This window comes from Mus musculus, chromosome 11 (assembly GCF_000001635.26).
Source record: "Mus musculus strain C57BL/6J chromosome 11, GRCm38.p6 C57BL/6J".
NCBI classification, from domain to species: domain Eukaryota; kingdom Metazoa; phylum Chordata; class Mammalia; order Rodentia; family Muridae; genus Mus; species Mus musculus.
In genome coordinates this window covers 54,768,493-54,790,741 of record NC_000077.6, presented here as the reverse complement: position 1 = coordinate 54,790,741, position 22,249 = coordinate 54,768,493, and the positions used below count along the sequence as shown (strand labels likewise).

General features: G+C 41.8%; 1 protein-coding gene across 4 annotated transcripts in view; it reads left to right on the top strand.

Moving 5' to 3' along the window:
- The first annotated feature begins 3,038 nt into the window (after positions 1-3,038).
- Cdc42se2 (CDC42 small effector 2) overlaps positions 3,039-22,249 on the top strand; it is a 70,289-nt gene continuing 51,078 nt past the window's right edge. For 2 of the 4 annotated variants that reach the window (XM_006534320.3, XM_030246369.1), the window contains exon 1: positions 3,048-3,182. The gene's annotated coding sequence lies outside the window, so the exon portion shown is untranslated. The other 2 variants (NM_178626.3, XM_030246370.1) reach the window with 2 other exon arrangements.

The window sequence follows — 22,249 nt, the reverse complement described above, 5'->3', positions numbered from 1 at the left end:
GTGATCAACAGTGGTGTCTGCTTTCTGTCCCTGTCCTTCTTTGGGAACAAGACTGTACATGGGAACAGTCTTAAAGACAGTGAAGACACATCCTGTCTCTGACTCTAGAAAATTCAGTGTTTGGTGTTATCATAATGACAAACTATATTTTGACATGATAAAATCCATTGTAAATGATTTTTGTGAAGAACAGCAAAATTTAACACTGGCCCCTTCCACCCTTCCTCCCAAACAGGGTCTCACTATATAGCCTTGGTTATATTAGAACTCACTATGTAGAACAGGTTGGCCTTGAATTCACAAGATCTGTTGGGATTAAAGATATGTTGTCACTGTGGCTGGCCTAAAACTTTATTTTTAAAAAAATCTGAATCATAAGGTATAATTTGTAGCTTTGTTTTAAATCATAAAGAATAAATCAAATAGGTAAAGAGACTGCTACTAATACAATATTGAGCAAACCATCATGTATATCCACTGTTAAACAATAGTATCATCTAAGCTAGGCCCATGCAAGTAATCTCAACATTTGAGAAGCAGAGGCAGGTGGATTGCCATGATTCAAGGTTACCCTAGACTGCAGAGCGAGTGCCAGGCCAGTCAAATCTCTGCATAGAGAGACCCTATGACAAGGACCCATAACAACAACAGCTGTAGCAATAAAACAATACCCATCTAATTGAATAGAATTGTGCCCTTAACAAAAGGGAATATGAATGGTCCTAGCAACCAAAATTAGATGTTGTTCAGTTTCTCTCTCTCTCCCTCTCTCCCTCACACAGGCAACTCTCTCTCTCTCTCTCTCTCTCTCTCTCTCTCTCTCTCTCTCTCTCTCTCTCACACACACACACACACACTTATTTATTTACTTGGTTTTTCAAGACAGGATTTCTTTGTATAGCCCTGACTGTCCTAAACCTTGCTCTGTAGACCAGGCTGGCCTTGAATTCATAGAGATCCACCTGCCTCTGTATCTTAAGTGCTGGGATTAAAAGCATAGGCCACCATCACCCAGATGCACACTTTTATAGAATATTAAATAATGTGTAACAATTCCCGTAAGGATTGCTACCTTTTATGGATAAGTGGTAGAAAATATTGTTTAAGGTGACCATATTTGCATGTCAAAGAACAATGCAAGCAATGTATGACACTTGGGAAGTTTTGGTTTTTTTTTTTTTTTTGGTCTTAGGAAAGTTTTTTCAAAACAGCATACCTTTAAGTACTATATCAAATTTTCTCTACCCTATCACATTATTCTTACTCAGTGAAATAGGGTACAGGGATGTCACTGGTCAAAAATTGCATCAAACATCAAGTAAATGGTTACTGTACACAAAAGAACTGAGAAGTCCAAATGTTTATGGTCTGATGTAGGTTAAAATCTAATGGTTGGTTGACTGGCAGAAAGTGGAATCAAGAGGAAACTGAAAATAAAATTGATTATTTTTGTTGTTGAACATCTTGGGGGTATTTAATTTTTTTTTCATTTCCTCTAGGCACTTGGGACTGATTAGTTGATTAGAACAGTTATCCCCAGCCTCAAAGGTCTGCATGTGTGTGGTACTCACCAAGCCAGAGCAAGGCCCTGGGTTTCACCTACAGCACTGCAGAAATCAAATCCAGCCAACCCAAACACCCAGCTTCTAGTGGGGAAGACAGGAGCAAAATTAACAGAATAAATTGTGCAGACTGTTCTGGGAACAGGAGAACAAGGGCAGATAGATGGGGGAAGGATTGAGCCTGTAGCAATGTAAAGAAGTGGGTTTAGGCTACGCATCATTGTTAAAGAAGATCTGAGTGGAGTTGAGGGGAGAAGGCAGACATTAGAGAATGTCCTAGTCCCTGAGTATAGACTGGACATTGCAAGCACCAGTGAGACTGGAGATGAATTCTGAGACCTATAGGGAAAAAAAAAAATCTCAGAGGCTTTGTCAGCCATTGTAAAGATGTTATCTTCTACAGTAACGGGAACACTGGTGGATTTTGATCGGATGAGACATGAGCTGACTCTCCTTGCGGGAGGATATTCTCCCTCTTGTTTTGACAACACAGTTTGTTGATGGTGGTCAGGGAGGTCATTTAAGAAAGCCACTGAAGTGTGACTGGGACCACGGATGACAGAAACAATGTAGATGAACAGTCTGATTTTCTTTTTGTTTGAATGTAGAACCACGCCAATTACCCTTATGGACAGAATGGATGTGAAATTGAGAATAAGAGGAACCAAGGAGTACTCCAGTTTTGTCACTGAACAAGCTAGAAATTTCCTATCAATAGTGATGGTCATGCAGCTCCCTGTCTGAGTATGTGTGGCTAGATTTCAGTGGGAAGGCGTCCATTTGTTTCTTGCTTCTGGGTGCCTAAAGTGTAAAGTTAATGTAGTCATAAAATGTGGTGGCTGAGGCAGGAGGACTGCTGTGAGTTCCAGGTCAGCCAGGGTTCTACTCCAAAAGTCCTTAAGCTTGTGACATACACTAGTAATCCCAGCGCTTGGGAGACGGAGGCAGGAGGATCACAAGATCCAGGCCATCCTTACCTATATAGTGAGTTTGAGGCCACTCTGGGGCTACAAAAAGGCCCTCCCTCAAACAACGTCAAAGCAAAACCAAAAAAAAAAAAAAAAAAAAAAAACCAAAAAAAAAAACGATCCCACAAGAAGTCACAGAGACGAACTTTTCAAATGCCAGGTAGATATTCTTGACTCTCCAATGAGTCAGTGATTCTGATTCCTTGAAAGTAACGTGATCTGAGCGTGAGAGACATCTGGTGCTGGCCAGCTCTGCCTAGCAGCGCCTTGCTCGCCCGGGCACGTCTACGGCTGGATCCGGACAGGAAGGTGCTGTGGCGCGAGGCAGCGGCATCCATCTTCCCCGTAGCCCACCCAGCGGTCACTCTTTGCGCGCCTAGCATCCCCTAGGTCTCGCCACTCCCTCACTGGGCGGGGCCTCACAGCTACCAGCCCGCCTACTGGGGGGGGACAGGGCGTGTCCTTGTAGTGGGGGCGTAGCCGCGCAGCCGCACACACCGCTTGTGGCTCCGCCTCTGCGCGCCAGAGCCTAGGCGGGAGGGCGGAGCCCGAAGCGGGGAGCGCAGCTGCTTGGTGTGTGGAGATCCTGGAAGCTTCGGAGCCGGCGCTCGGAGCCGCGCGGCTGGAGCAGGCGGCGGAGACAAAGGCGACGGTGAGTGAGGGAGAGGGCCCCACGTTGGCCCCGCCGCCCGAGGCGCCAAGTGTAGGGTCGCCACTCGGAAGGTTGAGGGCGAGCGCGGCCCGGGCCTCTCCGCGCTGCGGACTGGGGCAGCAGACTGGGGCTGCGGACTGACTGAGGCTGCGGCGGCTCCATTTTCCAGTCTGGGCGAGGTCCTCACGCGAGGACCGGCGTATGGTTCTCTTCATTCTCCGTGAGGCCAGCTTTCACCGTAGCCTGCACCTTCCCGATGGGGGAGGCGCTACGGACCCCTCCCCCAGTCCGCAGCCCCGCCAGTCTGGACCGGCGCGGAGCGGCTGGGCTCCCGAACCCCGACTCCCGCCCGGCCTGCCTGGGACCCCGAGAGAGGAAGCCGGGCCACTGCCTCGCAGTCGCTGCGGCGACTCTTACAGGTTGTTGCACCGGGAGCTCGCGGCCACGGTGGTGAGCATTACTAACGGGTGTGGTAGGTAGCGGCTCGCTGACGTCCGCATTTCGAGCTGAGGAGCAGCCCGGTGCCGGCTGATTTCAGGCAACCCTGGGAATTCCGTTTTAGCGGCAGTGATTGCTACTGCCGAGCTTTCCTGGAGGAGTTTGGTAGTGATGTGCAGAGCGCAGCACTGAGACGTTCTGGGCCTGGGAGTACAGCTCAGTGGTAGGGAACTTGCCTTGCATGTAGGAGGCGGCCCAGAGTAGTTCAGTTCCCCAGTACTCCCACCCGCCACAAAAAGAGGGGGGGGGGGGAAGAAAGAAAGAAAGAAAATTAAATGCTCTTAAAGGACCCTTGCTTAGTAAAATATTGATATAATGAATGAATCTTAAAACACCACACAGAACTGTTCCTACTAGTAAGATGAGGCACATAGCTTCTTGACTCAGATAAAGGACTATTGGAAAGAATGCCTAGCAAGTTTCTGTCCCCCATCCCCATGTAAACTATTAATAATTAGTTGGTCATTATTGCCAGCCAGCATAGCAGATAGTACCTTTGAGATGTGAAATTTTTGAGAGAAGTTGGCTTACAGATTTCTGTTTCTCAGCAGGCCTGATTTCTCCTTTTCTTTGAAAATAATTGAGAAAGATGTTTGGGGTGCATTTTGAGGTCTAGCTTTCTATGTAGTAGGAGTAAAGATGTGTGTGGGCTTTGGAGGGACTGTGGCATGGTCAGTCTTGGATCTCTATGAGCCAGGGAGAGAGAGCTCTGAACTTTAGGGGAGGGGATCTAATGTCGCCTTGGTGGTTAAACATCACAGTTTACCCAGCATACTCATTAGACACATATTAAGCACAGAGAGATTTTTGAATTCTGTTTGTGGAAGGGAACAAAACCTGGAAATGTTTCTCTCTTAAGCTTGAGCATGAAGTTCATTATGTAGTATCGATGTAGCAAGTAAGGACCTCCCCAGACCCCTAGGGCTACTTCACTTGGAAAAATGGCTGGTGAACTTCAGGAAGTGTTCATTCATAGCATCCTACTTAAAAGTTAATGAGTAACTTTTTAAGGCCACGATTATTGGGTTATGGTTTCATTTGTCAGCTTAATAAAAATCCCAGTAGGTTTTAAAGCGACAGGAAGAATGGTTTCAACAAGATGGTGTTTTATTTTTCTCCTGAACTAGATTTTGATGCAGTGTTTTTATTGATAGTGTGATTCCAGTTCTGTTTCAGTAATAATCTTTGTAATAACATTTTCTGTATTAAAAAAAAAAATCTCTGCTCTGTGGTTAAACCAGCACTTGCTGCTTATCTAGAGGATTGGAGTTAAGTTCCTAACACCCACACCTGATGGCTCACAACTGTCTGTAATGGGGATATGATGCCCTCTTCTGGTCTTCATGGAGCACCAGAATACAGGTGACATACACACACATACACATAATTACAAAACAGTAACGAGAGAGAGAGAGAGAGAGAGAGAGAGAGAGAGAGATCGATCCCCAAAGATGGGCAGGGAATGTGGGTCAGTTGACATGAAGTCGTTCATTCAATCACCACAAGCAGTATGATAGTGGGAGCCTTACTACCAACACCTGTAATGGTGGAGGCAGAGGGATCATGAGTGTAAGGCCGTCTTTGGCCTATATATCACAAACGTAAGGCCAGTCTGAACTATATGAGACCCAAAAGATAACAAGGTAAATTAGTAGATTTCTTTTGTTTTGGATATTTTAGCCATTTTATTTTATTTCATTTTTAACAGAGCAGGGATGTGGCTATGGTAGTATAGTTTCCTAGTATGTGTGTACCAGGCTCTGTCTTCCATCTTCAGTACCACAAAAAGAATGGAGTTGATGGGTAGAAAAAAAGAAATATCTTAAATAAAGTACCTTTCCAACATTTTTGTTTTGTCTGCGTGTTTATCATAAAAAAATACACTATTGACTAAATAGTGTTGACAAGAGAAGAATTATTAGTAATAATATGTGGTGCTGTTTGGACTTCCTTCTAGAAGTACAACTATGATAAAACTGTATATTAAAATGCAGGTGTGGGCTAGGCACTGGTATGCACCTTTAATCACAGCATTTGGGAGGCAGGAGGCAGGTGAATCTCTAAGTTTAAGGCCAGCCTGGTCTACATACCTAGTTCCAAGCCAGCTAGAGCCACAGAATGAGACCCTGTCTCAAAAGGGTTGGGGGGAGATGTAGGCCGAGGATATACTGTAGTTGTCAATTTGTTTAGCATATGTGAGGCCTTGCTTGCTTGGTTGCTTTATCAAGTTCCAGTCTAGCCTGAGCTACATGACACCCTATTTAAAAACAAAACCAACCAGTAAAACAGCCCCCTCAAAAAATAAAAATTACCACCTCCCAAATAACCAAACCAAACCAAACAGTGATGACTTCTATAGCCTGGTTGATAAGAGTTTTTTCCCAGTGTGCAGAAGCCCTGGCTTGGCGGTGCACTGCTGCATTGCCTCAGGAAGATCGAGGTGGAGAACAGCATTGTGTTTTCTATGAACATGAAGTTTCTGTTGTCTTTGTTGTTGATGTTTTGGGGTGAGACTGAGCCAGGGCCTCATGTGTTCTCCGTCAGACAGTTGGAGCCCTAACCCATCTTCATTTTATCTTTATATTTTCATCTATGACTTACAAATAGTGAAACTATATGCCACAGTATGATTTTTCTAGTCAACAGCATTGACTTTTTATGGCTGTTCCTAGCAATAGTAAGGGAAGAGTACACATTTGAGAGAATGTTCTGAGTTTAGATGTGTAGGGTCCATATTCAGTGTTTTTTCTGAATCAATAAAAGGAACCCTCACACATGTTATTGATAGAGAAGTTTCTCTTTTTTAAAAGTTTTAAAAATTTATCTATGGATTTTATGTATGTGTATGCTCTATTCGCATATACTCTTGTATGCCAGAGGCATTGGATCCCATTTTAGATGGTTCCGAGCCACCATGTGGTTACTGGAAATTGAACTCAGGGCCTCTGGAAGAGCAGTCAGTGCTTTTAACTGCTGAGCCATCTCTCCAGTCCCTCACTTTCTTTAAAATTTTTTTAAAATTTAGATTTAGATTTAATTTTCGGTAGAATGTTTTGCCTGTATGTATGTATGTATGTATGTATACCGTGTGTGTGTCTGGTGTCTGCCCATGGAGCTCCGAGGGGGTGTCAGAGTCCCTGGAACTAGAGTTATGGATGATTGTGAGCCAAGCCACCACGTAGGTGCTGGGAACTGTACTCAGATTCTCCACAAGAGCCACTGGTGTTCTAAGCAACTGGGCCATCTCTGCAGTCCATAGTTTCTCTTTTCTTAAAAAAAATTAGGATTTCTGTTTTTTATTTTTAATTATGTGTATTTATGTGTCCAGGTGTGAATATCTACATATCAGTTAAGGGTCTGTAGAATCCAGAAGAGGGAATGGAATCCCCTGGAGCTACAGGCAGTTTAAGCCACCAGATTTGGGTGCTAGGAACCAGACTTGATTCCTCTGTAAAAGCAGTATTTGCTTTCAACTGCTGAGGCATCCATCTCTCCAGCCCTGACAGTTCTTTAAATGCTATATTTTCTTGTAGGAGGAGTTATATGAGAATATACACCACAAGAATGTGGTAGTGTCTGGGTTTTTGTAAAGTATACTCTATAATAGTCATATGGTGAGGAGATCACCTAATGATACATTTTGCAGAATGTCTCCATCATTAAAGTTTGACTCCTTCAGAAGTCGAAATTAATGTTCTGCAAAGTCCATCTGCATCATTGCAAGGTAATGAAGATTCACCACTGTTTTTACAGTAAATTTAGTTGGCCTTTGTGATTTACCAGTGTTTGAAATATATTGTCACTGTATAGACTATGACAGTTCAAATAGGACTTTCCAAGGTTAGACATTGACTGTTAGTCTTTCTTTTTTTTTTTGGTTTTTCAAGATAGAGTTTTTCTGTCTAGTAGCCCTGGCCATCCTTGAATTTGCTTTGTAGATCAGGTTGGCCTCACACTCACAGAGGTCTATCTAGTCTGCCTCCTGAGTGCTGGGATTAAATGCATGCACCACCATTTTTTGGCTGTTAGGTTTTTTACGGCCATTCTTAGGAATAACAAAGAAAGTCATGAGTACCTGAAAACAGAACTTTTCTGATTTTAAACTACAGGATGTTTTGTAGTTGTTCTTAGGACTGTTAAAAAAGTAACTCTTCAGATTTTAGCGATAGAGAGTTGTGATAGTTTTAGAATGTTTATTTCTTGTAGGAAGTTATTTGATAGTGTGCCATGACAGCCTAGTATTATGAAAAACCTTAGGGAAAAATGATTACAGAGCCAGTAAAGAACATTGAAGATAGGCTGCGATGATGTCTGATACAACCTGTTTCTTGCTCAAGGATGGCTGCTCACCCTTGGCCATCTTGAGAGCCACCAGAGTGTAGCCTACTTTAGTTCTCCATGGCCAATGGAAGGAAAACTCTCTTGATTATAGAATAATCCTTTACACAGATCTGAACCCAGTGATTGTTACTCAACAGATATCTTCTTGATGGTTTTGTGCCTGAGGCTTCTTCCTGTCTGAGAGTTCCAGGTGGACAGTCACTTGAGCTGATAGATGACTGTGGCTGGAGCAGCAGCTTGTGGAGGGGGAGGTGTCTTTGTGTCTTACGCTATTTGCATTTTTTTCTGTAAATGTGAGCAGTGGTTAGAAAGGTGAGGGTCATGAGGTCAGAGGATGGACTGCTGTCTGAACGTGTCTGTGTACGTGTATGCATGTAAGTACGTGCGTGCGTGCATGTACATGCAGGCAAAATGCCCTTATAGGAAAAAAATAAAAGCAAGTAAGTCTGAAAAAAAAAAGTTTATAAATACATGGAGATAATTTAATAGTAGATGGAGAGTTACTTAATAGTAGAGAATTTCTGTTCTGCAGATGAAAAGTTCACAGTGTGACTGCTTGACATAACTTCCAGTGCACTGAAAATGGTTAAGATGTTATCTATGTAATTTACCTTAGTGAATAATTAAAGTGACAGAAATGTTTGTAAGTACTTCAGATTTATTGACAACAGCATTGAGACATGGTAAAATAACTTTGCTAAGAAAATAAGGATTCACCTGGCAGTGGTGGTGAAAGCCTTTAATCCCAGCACTTGGGAGGCAGAGGCAGGTGGATTTCTGAGTTTGAGGCCAGCCTGGTCTACAAAGTGAATTCCAGGACAGCCAGGGCTATACAGAGAAACCCTGTCTCAAAAAACCAACCCCCCCCCCCCAATCATAATTTTTGGTATATTTAAAATGCTATATAAAAGACTAAGTAAAGCTCAGGATGATCTTTAATTTATAATTGTTGGAATATTTGAAATACTGAAATGTTGGTGGAGTTTTTTTTTTCTATAAATAATTGATTCTTTGAGAATTGTCCTTATTCACTTCTTCCCTCAACTCCCATGCCCACTCCCCTTCCCGATTAATCCAACTTTGTATCTACCTCCCCCCAATCTGGTCTAATTTGGGTTGCAATATGTTCTTGGGTGTGTGACCTGCTGGAGTCTGGTCATCTGACCAGCAAGAACACTCTTGGGGGAAATTGACTCCCCTTTTTCTGAAGCTATCAATTCCCAGTAGTGCCTCATACTGGTTAATGTATGCTATGATAACTGCTGTGTGTTCATGTGTGCAGTGCCTGCTCCTGTCTGGGGGACACTGTTCCTTGTGTTCACTCACCACCTCTCTTCTGAAATGATCCCTGAGCCCTGGGAGCAGAGTGTACAGTATAGATTCATTAGGGCTTCATTTAGGGCTGAGCATTTTGTAGGCTCTTGTTCTCTGCATTTTAGTCACTTGGGTTTCTGTGTTAATCACCATCTATACTGCAAATAGAAACTTCTCTGATGAGAGTTGAGAGATGCTTTAATGTATAGGTATGACAATATGTCATTAGGAGTCAGTTTAATACTTTGTCCATTTAACAGAATAAAAGGGATAGGTTCGGGGCTGGCGAGATGGCTCAGTGGTTAAGAGCGCCGACTGCTCTTCTGAAGGTCCCGAGTTCAAATCCCAGCAACCACATGGTGGCTCACAACCATCCATAATGAATTCTGATGCCCTCTTCTGGAGTGTCTGAAGACAGCTACAGTGTACTTACATATAATAAATAAATAAATCTTAAAAAAAAAAAAAAAAAAAAGGGATAGGTTCTCCCCTAAGGCCTGTGAGCCACAGGTTCTTAGCCCCAAAATGGTGCCAGGTATAGGTTTCATCTGATGGAGTGGGACTTAAGCCAATTAGAAAGTGGTTGGTTAGTCCCACAATGTTTATGTCACTATTGTACCAGTGGACATGTCTTGCCAGAACTATTGGTATTGTAGTTTGTAAGGTTTACAACTGCTGAGATTGATAATGACTTCCATAGTGTACATAGCACCTTCTGGAATTACAAAAGCTAGCCAGTAGTGATGAAACTTCCAGGTCAGTATCAGTGTATTATCTCCATGTTCTGTGACACAAATGCATAGCATCAGCTGCAGTGGGTTTTAACATCAAGTTCTGGAGGGTAACCAATAGCATTGGCAGTAGCCTGCAGTGTTTAGGGGCTTATGGGACCTTTCTTGCCTACACCTCCAAAAGAGGAGTTCATTCCTAGCACTGGGCTCGTTGTTACTTTGTTGTGTCTAGTAGGGGTATTGTTCTGTTTAGGGTAACTCAGTTTTAACTCTGTCTGTCTGTCTGTCTGTCTGTCTGTCTGTCTCTCTCTCTCTCTCTCTCTCTCTCTCGGTCTCCGTCTCTCTTTCTCTGTCTCTGTGTGTCTCTCTCTCTCTGTGTTTCTGTGTGTAAGCTTGCACAGTAATAGACTTCCATATCACTTTTTGGAAAGGTTATCACTCTCCATTTTCACTCTTATCCCTTTACCCCTTCAGTTTAACCCTTCTTGTTCTGTTGCTCTCTCTTAAACTTTATACAACTGTTCTCAAGGCTTTCAAGGATTGTATATCTGATGGGAGTGGTAGTTCCTTTTTTGTAAGAGTGTTTTTTTTTTTTTTTTTTAGACTTAGGACACATTTCTTTTCTCAGTTAAAAACCCTAAAATGATTAAGAACAATGCATGGCATACTGGAGCCTATGCCTGTGCTGTTTGTATAGGTTGTGAAAGCTTATTAGAATAGCACTTAACACAAAACATTTCTTGGGTACTTTAGTTTCACATTCTCCAGGATAACCTGCTTTTGTATTTTTAGGTATCAGACTTTTTAAATCCTGAAAATACTTTATTATTATTTGTTTAAGGATGAGTCTATGGTATTTTATCTATTTTAAGAATAATTTACTTTTTATTTCATATTTATTGGTATTTTACCTGCATGTATGTCTATATGGGGATGGCAGAAGCCCTGTAACCAGAGTTAGAGACATTTGTGAATTGTAATGTGGGTGCTGGGAATTGAATACAGGTCTTCTGGAAGAGCAGCCAGTGCTCTTAACTCCTTAACCATCTCTCCAGCTCCTCAAGGTTTTATAAGAGTAAACAAAAAAATTTTTAGATTTATTTTACTTTATATGTATGAGTGTTTTGCTTCCATGAATGTATATGCACACATGTGTGTCTAGTGCTTGTGGAGGCTGGGAGAAGGCATTGGATCTATTGGGACTGGAGTTTTAGATGGCTGTGAATCTCCATGTGGGTGTTAGAAATTGAACCCAGGCCCTCTGTAAGAGAGCAACAAGTGCTCTAAACTGCTGAGCATTTGGTCAACCCTCTTGGAGGATTTTAAAAACAATTGAAAATGTATAATTTTGATTTTTTTTTTTATAGACTTATTTTTGGAGACAGGTCCCATGGAGCGAAGGCTGGCACACAGTTGCGTGTGGGGCTGAGGATGGCCTTGAGTTTCTGACCCTTCTAGCAGAGGTCTGTTACCCAAAGCAAAGGGGACTTCTGAACTGAAATGTCCAGTTTCAGTAATAAGCAATCTTTATCTGAAACTTAGATGGTACTTATGTATGTAGCTAAAGATGGGCTATGGTAAAACAAAACAAAACAAAACAACTCCGTTTCCTAGAAAATGGTACATGAATTCACATTAAATCTCATGATTTTTTTACAGGGATTGTGTGAACCCTGACCAGTTTTGTTAACTGATCTAGAAATTCATGCTATGATTTCTTATGACATCTTCATGGTAGAGTTTTTTTTTTTTTTTTTTTTTTTTTGAGACAGGGTTTCTCTGCATGGTAGAGGTTTTGAAAGTGTATTGTACTACAGCACAAAATTATTTTTGTTTGATTTGGTTTATCAAGTCATCAATTTGACTTTTTTTCTTTTCAGTGCTGGGGGTGGACCCTAGGGTGGCCCAGGTGTTAAGTAACTGCTTACTAGTGAACTGTACATCAGTCTTTTCCTGTGACCTTTTGTGTAGGACAGCAGAATGAACCTGGACTCTCTCCAGCACTGTGTGTTTCCCCCCTCCCGCTCTGGGGAACTACAGGCCTCTGCAGCTGTTCTGCTCAGTGATGGGCCTTGATATGGTTGAAGTGGAAGAAAGGTTCTCACTGTGCTGTCCCTGGAGAGTCATCTTCTAGGTCTTACAAAGCTCTTGTAGTTCTTCTAGTCACTTAGATAATGAAAAGTCTTCTAGTGTCTGTCAGCACTGGCCTTATTTTAGTCCCTTTTCTTTTTCCTCCTCCTTTTTTTTTTTTTCTCTTTCTCTTATTTGAAACAGGTTAGTTATCACTATGTAGCTCTGGCTGGCTCTGACAGAACTTGCTATGTTCCTCAGGCTGTCCTTGGATTTACAGAGATCTGCTTGCTTCTGCCTCCTGAGTGGTGTGATTAAAGACCAGGTGTGCTGTCACACCTGGTGGTTTTCTTTCCTGTTCATTTGTTTCTTTGTTTCATAAATAGTATTGCCAATTCTTCAGTAAAGGTATCCTCCCCTGTTTAGAGATGGTGTGTGTGTGAGGTTTTGAGTGGTTAGTTCAAATGCTATCTGCCATTTTTGTCGAGTGGGTCTTTAGATGAATCTGGTCCTAGGAATGCTGTAAGTGGTATTCTTGGGAATTCAATGTCTGGGAACCACATTCTACTGTTATTGAGTAGCATGTTAGTAGAAGTAAGCATAGTACATTAAAGTGACTTTATACAGCATAGCTTTTAGCATTTCCCTGGGGCCTCAACATCCTTCCCAGCTCCTGTTTAGTAATGCACTTTCAGGGTACGTGTGTGAGTGTGTGTGTGTGTGTGTGTGTGTGTGTGTGTGTGTGTGTGTGACTCATTGCTGATAGCATCATATGCTTTTAAGACTTCTTTCTCCGTAAAGTCTCTTGAATATTCTTTGTCATGTTTGAACTGAAGGGCCACCCACTGTTCTTGTCTCTTTACACTCCATCCTTTTGTCATTGCACTCCTCTGACCCCCCATAGCCCGTAGAGCAGTGTTTACCTAGACCATGCCCAGCTCTTCTCAAGTGCTTACTGGCCGTGATGGCCTTGCATGCTCTCAGTCTATAATCCCAGGGCTTTCCCCTGGTCCAGCTGTCTTTCTCCTGAATGACTGTTCACACCTTGTCTGTCAGCTCTTGTACCACACCCCTCTACCCCCTTTTTGTTTCCAGTTGATGAACTAGTTTCTTGTATACTCACAATGAAAGCAATCAGAAAACATTTCCTGACCATCCTACATCTCTACTCACATCTTCTGTTTCTTCCCTTGCGCTTGGTTTTGTTCCTTTTCTCTGGTCAAGGATGTTAATTGCTTCAGTCTTGATCTCATTCAGCATGTATACCTTTGTCCTATCTCTCCTGGATCACTTTAGTCATATAAAGATAATGCTGAAAAATCTCCCATCTTCTAAAAGTCTTTCTCAACATGTTCTTCTCTTACCTTAGTTACTGCTCTAAAAACGTTGCAGTTTTTTGATGATTGGTTGGTTTTTTCTTGTCCCTTCTGGCTCCTCTATTCTGTCAGCCATAGCTGCACCTTGGGGGTAGACTCCCCAGTCAGTTGTCCAAGTAATTTCAGTTGAGATAGCAGCATTTGGCTTGATTGATAATCATGTCTTTGAAACCTTTCTTTCCTTTGCTCTCTGAATAATAAATACTGTGTGTTTTCAGTTTCTTCTACTGGTTCCTTTTTTGTTGCCCAGCTTTTAAAAAAGGAGCCAGTGTTCCCAGGCTCTATGTTTAGATCTCTGATGTATTTATATTTAGTCTCTCGTGATCTCATCCTATCTAGTGAGAAAAGCTGAGAATTTTATCTTTAGGCTGAATCTTTTTCTAACCTCCAGTCTTGTAGATCCATCTGCCTATTCAACGTTTTCAACCAGACATCTAATAGGCTTGTGTTGTTTAACAAAAATCACAGCTAAACTCATTCTCCCGCTTCTCCTCCTCTGGTCATTATTCCCATTCCAGTCTTCCTCATCTTGTTAAATGTCAATTTTGTCAGCATCTGTGGCTGAAAACCTACCAGATCTTCTTGGTTCTCCACGTTGAGTTAAAATAAGGTGTCATGAAAACATATGCTTTTATCTACTTTAAAAGCCGTGCTAAGAATAAATGTAGGGTCTCCAGGATTGTCCAGCTTGGTGGCTGTGCTTGCTGAGTGTGTGCAAGACTCAGTGTTTGATGCCAAAAAACCAGGCCCATAGGCACTGAAAAATAAACTGACCCAGTTTGTCATTTTCAAGTCCTGCCACACTCTTTGCAAGTGTTCTCTTGCTGCTCCTCCTCTGTTCTGTTTTCAGCAGAGCAACCAGGTCATGTTTTTAAAATGGAAGTCTAATTATTTGACTTCTATGTTCCAGAGCCTTCTGTGGTATTCTAGGCTGCCCCCCCCCCACCTTCTATGCTATGATAACATTTGAACCGGAGGTAACCTGGGAGGAGGAAAGGATCTGTTTGGCTTATACTTCCAGGTCATGTACATCATTGAGGGAAGTCAGGGCAGAAACTCAAGCAGGAGCTGGTAAATGAGCCAGAGAGTTGATTTTGGACAGTGTTTTGTCACAGAACAGAGCAAACTGCAACAGATGGCTCTCTGTTATAGAAAATGAAACCAGAGTTACTGCAGAGCTTATGAGACCCCCTGTTTGTATCGTCCTGAGCTCAAGTCCTAGTTTTCCCTTGGTGGGCTCTAGTGTGGTCTCCTTTGAAGTTCCTTTGCCCTAGTATACGGTTGTGCTATGTGTGTCCCTACAGATACAACTTTGCCTCATTCTCTGGAATGTATCTCAGTGTCTGGACAATGGATAGTTGTGGAATGTGCTAAATGAGTGTGTGGAGCTGGCGGAATGCACATGTGTTTTTGTAGCTAAAGTGTTTAGAGTGGAAGAATTAGTGGAAATAAAAATGCAAGAGGAAGAAGTAAGTTTGAAATTAGTTTTGATATGGAAAGTGGTGACACCCTGAGGTAAGTGATAAGGGACAGAAGAAGAAATGAGAAGTGGGGCAGGGAGATGCAGAGGTGGAGTGTGATCTGGAGGAGGGGGCAGCACTTACGTTTGTTTTGTTTTGTGTGGGTTCTATTTTTTGAGACATGGTCTCACTTATGCACCTGGAACTCACTGTGTGGACCAGAATGGCCTTAAACTCAAAGAAATCCTCCTGCCTCTGCTTCCCAAGTGCAATAATGAAATGAGCACTATGCCTGGCTGGCTCTTTAGAACTTTTTGACGGTGCTTACTCCATATTTCTCTTTAAGATAATAGTTCTTGAAGGCTGAATGTTGGTGACTTACATGGACTTACACACTCCAGCTTTGACTGGAGTTGTTGTACTTTTCTTTTTACTAGACCTGTTCGCTGAAGTGAGATTGGAAGCCAAAACATTCTTCTTTTGGTAAACTTCGTTAAAGAAAAGCAATTACTGTCACTTACATAACCCGACAATATTCTTTTGTATATGTGTGTACGTATCCCAGAGGTTAACCTCTAGGTGTTGTTCCTTGAGCTTCCCCTCACTCCCCAGTTTTCTGAAACAGTCGTACTGGGACTTGGGGCCTTGCAGTTCAACCAAGTTGTCTGGCCAGTGAGACCTGAGAGGTCCTGTTTGCCATCTCCGTGCTGGGATTATGGGTGTGTGTCACTGCATGGATTTTTATCAGGGCTAGGGATCGATCTCAGGTCCTGATGGTGAACACTTTACTGAACTGCCTCACCAGCCCCTTCTTGCATTATTGTTACCATTTCTTGTCAATAGGTCAAACAGTTCTCAGAGTTTTGGGGGGAATTTCAGGGCACAAAAGTCACTAACTCCCTCCCGTGTCCTGTCAGACTGACTGCTTCCTGTTTACTCCTTTCTCAAAAGCAGAGCTGGGGATATGAGAGCAGAGTGATGGTGTGTCACACAATACCCTGCCTTTCCATGGTATATTAGCAGCTAGCTACAGTAATGTATATTACTATTTTGAATAATATTTAATGTATGGATGTGCATATTTGTGTTCTTAATGAAAAATGCTGGGCTGTACATGAGTGCTTTCATTTTTGTAACGCTGGAGGTTGAAGCAGTGGCCTAACATATGCATGGCAGTCAAGCTACTGCGCCTCAGCCCATCTCTGAAGTGCAGTTTTAAACTGCAACTTAAGTTCAGTGCGAAAGGAGAATGCCAGGGAAGTTAATTACATGCAAGTGTGCAGTGTTCTGTGAGTAAGAGTTCTTACTTAACGTTCCACCCCTAAGCTATAGGGACCATATCCTGTTGATAAAAGTCTTTTAGGTAAAACTTTGAAATAGGTGGTTTAGAAGTTCCTTTTTCTTTTTTTTCTTTTTTCTTTTGGCTTTTCAAGACAGGGGTTCTCAGTGTATCCCTGGCTGTCCTGGAACTCACTCTGTAGACCAGGCTGGCCTCGAACTCAGAAATCCGCCTGCCTCTGCCTCCCAAGTGCTGGCATTAAAGGCACGCACCACCACTCCCCGGCTGGTTTAGAAGTTCCTGAATGAATAATGGTGTAAATAAAAATTATTCTCTATTAAACATTTTTACACTTTTGTTTAATATGTAATCTATCTTTTCGTTGATTTGTTTTGTGGTACTATTATGTGGACATAATCTGGACTTGATTTTTATGGCCATTTGAGGTAGGCTTATGTATGCTTTTGTATAAACATGTACACATAGTTTAAGCTCTCAAGTCCATTAATCTTAACTCCTAAGCAGTAATAACCATAAATATCAGATTTTGTATTTTTATTTCACATTAAAAGAAACATAACTTACATATGTATTTATATGTGTGTTGTTGTGATGTTTGAGAGAGGGTCTTGCTGTTTTGCTTCACCTGGCCTCAAATTTGTCATCTTCCTACCTTAGCCCCAAGTGTTGAGATTACAAAGTATATAACACCACACTGGCTCTCTCTCATAACTTAAAAAAAATTTTAAGTTAGGTGTGGTGGCACATGTCTTTAATCCCAGCAATTAGGAGGCAGAGTAGAACTCTGTGAGTTTGAGGCCAGCAGGGTGTACACAGTGAGTTCCAGGACACCCAGAAGTACATAGTAAGAGTCTATCTCAAAAGAACAAAACAAAATATGTACTTATTATTTTAAAATTGTGTCTGCACGCACATATGAGCATGCTTGTATGTGTGTATGAGCATGAATGCAGTTACCCATGGAGCCCCAAAGAGGGTGTCAGATCCCCTAGACCTGATGTTACAGGTGGTGTGATCTACCTGATGTGGGTGCTGGCAACCTACCTTTGCTTATAAGAGCAATATGTGCTCTGAACCCCTGAGCCATCTCTCCAGCCCACTGTTTATTACATTTTTAATATGTATTTTACATGTCAAGTAATTTTGATTACACACTAGAGTACTTTGGTTAAAGTTTTCAAATCCATTTATTTTATGGACTAGGTTATCTTTATTAGAATCTAGCATTGCTCTAATTGAGTTTATATGTGAAATACTGCCCTAGGATTAATAAGATCCTTATTCATGAACTCATGCATTTTTTTCCCATTTTTAAATTTGCGTTGTGTGTGCATGCATGTATATACATGTTCTGGCACTCTTAACTGTATTTCTAATTGCTCCTTTATCTCAGTGCAGGTGCTAAAGATCCTATAATGCCTCTGGGAGTTAGTTGGTTTTGTGATTTAACCTTGATCAGTCTACTCAGATTGTTTCTCTGTAGTGAAAGACGTTCAGCTAAGCAAGTATGCTGTGTGCAGTTCCCTGCTCCCTGTCCTCTTCCTTCTGTAATGTATATATAAACACTCTAGTTCAGCATTTTGGTTATAGTTTGCCTGTCAGCATATATAAAAGCTCCTGGCATTTTCTGCTACTCTCTCTGTCTCCCAGTCAGTGTTATCAAGTCAGTAGATGATCTCCTGTCAGTCCTCAGATGTTCACAGCTTCTGTTTTCAACACCCTAGTTCTAGAGACTCTTGTCCTGTTATAGTGAATTTATTGTTCAGCACTTGAACTTGGTTGCTGGCATTGATCAGCCACATTTACGTTACTTAATTTATTATCCCTTAGCTCAAGTTGTTCTCTAATGCACACTACCAAATAAAGAAACTGTTTCATAAAGAACATTAGAAAACATAAACCAATGGAAAAGGCTTGACTGTCTACCCCACCATTACAGGGGGTTAGTTTTGGTGAGTGTGTTTGCAGAAAAGTCAGTGAATTTATCCTCAACAGATTCTATTACATTTTACTTCGGCAAATGTTACCACTGTAAAAGCATTGCTTTTTATTCAGTGAGAGAGGATCTGTTGGAAAGGAGAATTTAACTTTGGACAGAGGTAAAGCTGTGAGTAAAGCTGTGGAGAGAAGTATTGGTGAGCTGCATGTGGTGATGCACACATGGATTCTCAGCACTCAGGCAGCTGAGGCAGGAGGAGCAGAGCATAGGAAAGGAGGTGAAGCCAGGGTACCTGTGAAGAGCTGAAGAGGGCTCAGAGTACACTCATGGTGTGGAGATGTGGGTCAAGAGTCTCTCCGGCTTCACCATTAATGGGCTTGTACTTGGTCATCCCTAGGGTGGCACTGTGTATATCTATAGGTTCAATTGTGAAGATGTGGGAAAAAGAATGTCCCTGAGGCTGGGGAGGTGGCTCAGTGGTTAAGGGCACTGACTACTCTTCTGAAGGTCGTCCTGAGTTCAAATCCCAGCAACCACATGGTGGCTAACTACCACCTGTAATGAGATCTGACGCCCTCTTCTGGTGTGTCTGAAGACAGCTACAGTGTACTTAGATATAATAAATATATCTTTTAAAAAAAATGTCCCTGAAGTGAGTCCCTGTTATGTGTCCAGGGACTTGGAAAACATTAAGAAAGCATTTTCCTGACTCATGGCAAACCCTTAAGCTGTGGTTCCTGCTAGAGGGCTATGCAGCATATTATGTAGCTTGTGAATGTTATGTAATTTATCCTTACATGAAAGAGAACCTTAAAGAAGAGTATGGTGCAATGTGGGCTACATTGTGAGGCCTTGTCTCACTGTTCTCATCTTCTTTCTCTTCTCCCCTCTTTTGTGTTTATGGGCAGTGGAATGTGGCAGGTCACCTTATTTTATTTTATTGATTTATTTTGAGCCAGAGGCTGGCTTTGAACTCCCTATATGGTGGCTGGTCTTGAACTCCTGATTCTCCTGCCTCTACCTACCAAGTGCTAGGACAGCAGGCCTGTCCCACCATGCTGGCTATCTAGTATTTTGTTTTGTTTTCTTTTTAAGAACATTCTTACCGTCACACTTGATTATATTATATTGACTAACAAAAAAATGTAGTCCCATATACAGTAGAATTACTTTAATAGTGGTCCTAGGATATAATAAAGGCTGGAGGATAAATTAATGTTTTTCTCTGCATTGTTTGGTGTTACTTTAATGTTACAATAATTATAGTGGGCCTGTGAGATGGCTTAGTAGGCAAAGATGCTTGTTGCTAAGCTGACAACCTGAGTTTGATCCCTGGGACTCACAGTGGGTGGAGAAAATCACCCCCACCTTCCACGTTTCACTATGGCATACATAAGTAAGTAAATAAATGTGAGGGAAAAGGTAATTTTAGAAGAACCTAACCCCAGTCCCTAGGATCAGACACTGGCAGAGTCTATTGTGCATGCCAGGCACGGACTTTACCATGGAGTCATCAATTTTCAGGCTCAAGGATATGTTTAGTTGAAAGCCTGCAACTAAGTCTGTGTAAAAACTGTGTCATCTGCAGCTGACAGTTCCATTAGCTATTGCTGTGCTCTATGTCAGGAGTTCTTAGGAAAAAGTTTAGCATGTAAGAATTGTTACATTAGAGTTTGATTTTTATTTCATACATGTAAAAGCACTTGTGGGAGCAGTGTGTGTGTGTGTGTGTGTGTGTGTTGCACTCTCAGAAAACCACTGTCCCAATCTCATCAACATCTTGAAGATGTTTGTGTCTTCAAGTAGTAGTGACCACAGCTATCCAAGAGCCCTTAGGTTTTTACAGTAAGTGACTAGTCTTTTACCAGAATGGTAAGCTACTTGCTTTGGCTTTGGCTTTACCCTCCCTAATGCTGTCTTTTTCTGTGTGGCATTACATGTTCACAGGCTCCTGCAGTTTGTCTTTTTATAGCCATTTTCTTACTTTGGTTGTACAGAGGTTGCTCAAACTACTTCTTAATGTGGTAAAGAAGAATAAAAAGCAATATTGTTGATGTGGCTATTCTCTATTGAGAAATAGTGCATTTGTTGTCAGTCAACTGACAGTTCCTTGAGAATGTCCCTAAAAACATGGCATATTTGTGAACAGATAAGCAACTGTTTGCCTATTTAAGAAAAATGTTGAGAATTATTCCATACTTTTTTATGCTTAAAATACTATTTTTTTAAAGTTTAAATTCAGAGTGAATTTTGTCCTGTTATTTTTTTAGAATATCTCTTATATTTTGACAATTTTGTACTTATGAACAATATATCATATGTTCCCCAATTCCTATCCTCCACTACTCCCAGTCAACCCCAATATGTCACCCATCTTTTAAAATTTCTTCTACTTTTGTGCTAATAACCCACTGAGTCCGGTTAGTGTTGCCCATTGGGTGCTCACTGATCTTGTCGACTTGACCCAGTGAGGCAACCACAGCTGTAACAAGCACATGACTGAAGCATCACGCACGTCCTGTCCTGAAGACATTCACAGACTTCTCCCTCCTCCTGTCCTTACGTGCTTTCTGCCCTTCTTCCATGTTCCATGAGCTTTTAGCTAGTAGGGTCAAGGTGTGTGTGTGTGTGTGTGTGTGTGTGTGTGTGTGTGTGTGTGTGTGTGTGTGTGTGGTGCTCTTAGGAAATCACTGTCCTTTACATTTATTTTATGAAAACTAGCCTTATTTTTGTGAAACCTTGTTTTATGTATAGGGCAGTGGTTCTCAACCTTCCTCATGTTGTGGTGACCCTAGCCACATTATTTCATTACTATTTCATAACTGTAATTTTGCTACTGTTATGAATCGTAATGTAAATATCTGATATGCAATCCCTAAAAGGGTGGGTTGCCCCCAAAGGGGTCATGGCCCCCAGGTTGAGAACCAGTGGTGTAGAGGCTTATAATTAGCCGCACAGCCAGTGGTGTCTGTTTTAAGTCGGTGAGTTTGGGAGGTGCTGAGAAGTGGCATGGTAAGTCCTCTTAAAATGCTTTCCATTGCTTTCTCAGTTAAGAAAGGGATTAGGTGTTTTGGGGATGACTTGGCTTGTGGAAGATGTTAATAATGTTTCATTTCCTTCCTGCTGTACCTATTGTGTTAAGATGTCTTGGGAGCTCTTGAAAGTTAATTGGGGTCAGGAAAGTAGAAATATGTGAGATCCAGGTGAACTCACATGTATTTGTGCTGATTGTTTACTCTCTTTGTCCAAAAATGAGAGTGGTTCTTGTGACTTTTAAAAGTCTTTTAAAAGTCTGATTTATGGCCAGGTGGTGGTGTTGCATGTTGCCTTTAATCCCATCACTCAGGAAACAGGGGTAGGTGGATCTTTGAATTTGATGCCAGCCTGGGCGACAGAGCAAGTTCCAGAAGAGCCAGGGCTAGAGAATAACCTTATATGGAAAAAACCAATTAAAGGAAAAACAAAAACAACCCACCTGTAAGCCCAGTACCCAGGAGGCAGAGGTAGGTATATCTCTGAGTTCAGTGTTATCCTGGTCTACAGAATGAGTTCTGGGACAGCCAAGTTAAAGTCATCTATAACTGGAGGTTTTCCTCTCATTCACTTTACTCCCAGAAATAAGGACTCTGAGGCTTAATAGTTCATGAATAAATGCCTCTTTGCTTGTTCTCTGACTAGCTCATAACTTAATTACCCATTTATGCTATTCTAAGTTGTGCCATGTAGCTGGTTACCTGATCTTCAGTTTCAAGGCACCATCTTCTTCTATGGGGTCAATCTCCTGCAACTTACCCTTTCCCAGAATCATCTTTCTCTCTGAACTCTCACCTCCTATTTTCTGCCTCCACTCATTGGCTGTAGGCCTTTTTATTGACAGGTAAATACACAATGCACAAGAGGAAAACAAAAAAGCCAGGAAACCCTGTCTTGACCCCCCCCCCCCAACAAAAACAAAATAAGACAAACAAAAAACCTGACTTCAGTGGAAGTTTTAATGTTAAAAACTGAATTAGCCAGGCATAGTGCGGCATGCCTTTA